The sequence below is a fragment of the Lutjanus erythropterus genome, chromosome 24 (assembly GCF_056507025.1).
Source record: "Lutjanus erythropterus isolate fLutEry1 chromosome 24, fLutEry1.hap2, whole genome shotgun sequence".
In the NCBI taxonomy this organism is placed as follows: Eukaryota; Metazoa; Chordata; class Actinopteri; order Lutjaniformes; family Lutjanidae; genus Lutjanus; species Lutjanus erythropterus.
In genome coordinates this window covers 612,501-616,188 of record NC_139340.1, presented here as the reverse complement: position 1 = coordinate 616,188, position 3,688 = coordinate 612,501, and the positions used below count along the sequence as shown (strand labels likewise).

The 3,688-nt window shown below is 40.4% G+C and overlaps 1 pseudogene; it reads left to right on the top strand.

Annotated features, from left to right (window-relative positions):
* The first annotated feature begins 1,217 nt into the window (after positions 1-1,217).
* Positions 1,218-3,688, top strand: part of LOC146304450 (uncharacterized) — a 2,969-nt pseudogene continuing 498 nt past the window's right edge.

Below are 3,688 nucleotides of genomic sequence, written 5' to 3'. Positions count from 1 at the left end.
CAAGAATAAAGTCGAAATAAAGTCGGAATATATTACGAGAATAAAGTCAAAATAAAGTCGGAATATTGTAGCGACCCTGCTTAATGTTGTATCTGTACGTGTTCTCTGTGTTTATTGACTGTCTGATGCATTGAATGTGTATGGGTTTAAGGCAGGTATGTGATTGGATGATGAGCGAGGGGGCGGGTAGAGTGTGAAGACGGACAGTTTTGTGCTGAAGATTGCATAGGTTTTTGATAGAAGAATTATATAAAAGAATTATATATAAAAAGTTATTGGCAAAAACAAACAAACATGTTCTCGTATTTGTTAATTTACACTAAATAATATTGAAAAAGACTGACATAATACAACGAGGTTGCACTAATATGAAATGTAGCGTTACTAGGTAGTTACTACTTGAAGTTAAATGTTTTTAATTCTGGCAAGGCTAGTGTATACAAGTATCCTGATCATGTTATTCTAATTGTCATTCATGTTTTATTATATTGTATTGCATGAATAAACAAGAGCTGCAGTTAATTAACTATGTATATTGTATTGTAATATGTAGTTTGGTGATCTATTCTATTTTGATTTGTTCTTCTCTTTCTCTGCAGGTCCCTTATCCCTTTCCTATCGACAACATCCTATCCTCCTATTTTAAATCCTATCACACAAAAAAGGCACTTTTAAGAGCCATATTTTGTCCTGTTTATTGTCTTGTTATCATTATTGTGTTGTTATATATATCTCTCTCTCTCTTGCTGTCATAACAGCGTGTGCCTAGCATCAGATAAAGTTTGTGTCATTGAGTGTAGAGAGCAACAGCTTTTTTGCTTTGGCAGGTCCTAGTCGCAGCGGTCAGAGGGTTGGTGTCTGTCATGGAAGAGCTCCAGCAGAAACCAGTGGGGAAGTGACCAGCAACTTTGCATCTGTGACTGCGGGTGTGTTCTTTACTTAAACAGCACTGGTTCAAAACAGTATATTCACTGATTACGAAATGGCTATTGTTTAATGCCATTCTCTGTTGTTATAATGAACTAGCCTATTATTTTTCAGTTTTGTGCGTTGTTTAAACAGAGTCCTTCCTTCAAGAGTTTAAATGCTCACTGGGTGTTGAGGACATATGTGAGGCTGAAACACCACCTCAAGCTCAAGCCTCAACAGACTGGCTGACACGAAAGAGCCTCACATCTGGGTGGTGGGCCAAAGAGAGACCCCGGCTGGTCAACACTATGGTGGCTCGTCAACATGTGGCAAATCAGACCTGCCAGCATTGTGAGAACAGTCCAGCCGTCATCTGCTGTTGTGACTGCCGACCACACCCATTCCTCTGTGAGAAGTGTGATGCCAGGGTCCATCGTCTTCAGGTTTTCCATAGCAGGGATTCAATGACAGATGCATTTTTTAATCCACTGCCTCCAACGACATGTGTTGTGGAGAGGGTTCTGACCCAGTGTGGTAAGTTGTAGTTTTTGAAATGAACAGACTTAATTTATCACCTGGAAAATTAAATCCGGTAGCCGTCCAGTACATCTGGTTTAAAAAATAGCTGCCAGTAAATAAATATATTATTCTTTAATTCTCATCCATATGTTTTTGTTTTTTTTTTCAAGAGCGTCTTATACCTTTAGATATGCCAGCGATATGCAGCTGTTCTCGAGGATCGTCCAGTGTCATCATGGGCCGATTCATAGTTGTGGTTACAATGAATGGTAAGAAGAACTTTATGGGTGGGGTGGGGGTCACTTTCGTAGAAGTGGCTGCAGAATTTCACTTAAAGCTATCACACTCCATATCTACTCCCTCTCACTCTCTGTCACAAGTATGCAAATATATGAATCATGATTATGATACATTCATACATGTTACACTCTGAAACACATTCAGAAATTTTCTTTATCAAGGCTGGAAATCCAGAGGCTTCCATAGGTTTTGTGTTGATTAGACTGGCTGGGCCCACTTATGTGAAGGAAAACAATGAACAAAAGTGTGACTTTCAATAGAGTGCCTCCTTACAAAATGTTTGTAGAAATGTTCTCCTGATCCATCCTTAGTCAAAGGTTGCCATATCGGTTGTCAGAATGACACAGGTTGCATCTGTCAGGATTATCTGTGAGTATATATTTCCTTATTTTTCCAGGATGATATGATATCAGACTGCCTCAGATCAAATGCGAGGCATGTGAGGCCACATGGAGTCCTGGAGTGGATGATTTCCTCCGGAATGACTACTGGCCTGCCACCTCTCACTGTGCCACTGTCTACGCGATGGATGTCCTTTTTTCTTTTGAGGAGCTGAAGATGGCAGCACCGGGGATTTCTTTCCAAGCCTTTCTAAGGATGCTGGATCGTCGTACTGTTCGCTTCGGCCGTGTAAGTATTTGTGGTAATAACTGTGTAACTCAAGAAATAGTACTATGAGGGGATGATGATGCTGATAGAAAGTACATATGAACATTTACAATGTTTAGGAAAAAAAGTTGTGTTAATTTAGACCCTTTAAAAACAACCATAAACTTATGTTGTGTCGTCAGTCATGTCGTTTGCACTGAAAAAACAAGTTAAGTTCAGGAGTAGTGGAGCTGTGCACAGAGCCCATTGAACTCAGTGTTGAGCTGAGCTGCAGGCCACACCCTCTCTGGGTGCTTCAGGTCTGGGTGTGACTCGCAGCCCAGGGGAGCTGATTGATTGCACCAGGTGAAGTTGATTTAGTGATCAGAGGAGTTGGAGAAGGCACTCTGAGGATGGTGAGCAGTGTGTGAGGACGTGTGGAGACATGGAAATGGACATGGAAAAGTGACGCAGTACTAAAAGCTTGTTTCAAACAAGGAGGAAGTAGCCGGTGAGCTTTCGTTTGTGTGGATTTTAGTATTTAGTGGATCATGCAGTTAAATTCATATTAAAACTTAATTACATTTGTCTCACCTGATCATTGATTAATGTACCTGATCCTCTGCTTTCCTGCAATTGAACAGTGGCTTCATTAATGCCATTAGTAACACCTGTGCCTAGTCGGATCACATCCAACTCTTACTCATCACACACCTTGGTGGACTGACAATAATCAGTCCACCAAGGTGTGTGATTTCAGTGCAACCCTTTTCTTTCCTGCCTTCATTTAATGTTTTAACTTCTCGATGCACAGTATTATCCATTAGGCTGAACTAAAAGTTCCACAACTCTCTCTCTCTCTCTCTCTCCTGTATAGCCCTAACTTTACAGTAGCCATTTTAATGTGATATACTCACAGTTGTTACCAATGACAATTTACAGCATAATCATAACATTAATTAATGTAAGCATGTAAGTACAGGTGCTACCTGTACTTGCCCTATTATCTCGTTCACTCATTTGGCTACTATGACTAAAGACTATGGTTACTGTGCAAATGTCTCAAAGTGGGAAACTTTGATTCTAAACTGACTTTTATTGGCACATCACATTTTTTCTTGCTTCACATGCATTAAATTTCTGGAAATTGCATCTCTAGTTTGATCTGTCTTTCTGTTCTCTTTTGTTCTCTTTTACGGCACTCTTTTGAAACAGAGCGGAAACATCACAGCAGACAGCTTCTGGACAAGTTTCTTGGAGTGGGAGGCTGTCCGATTTGTAGTAGACAAAATATGCCAGGAGGACCATTTTGACTGTCCCGCGTGCAGCCCAGACATGCTTGTGGTATCTGTTGATGGAAACCGTAAGCACT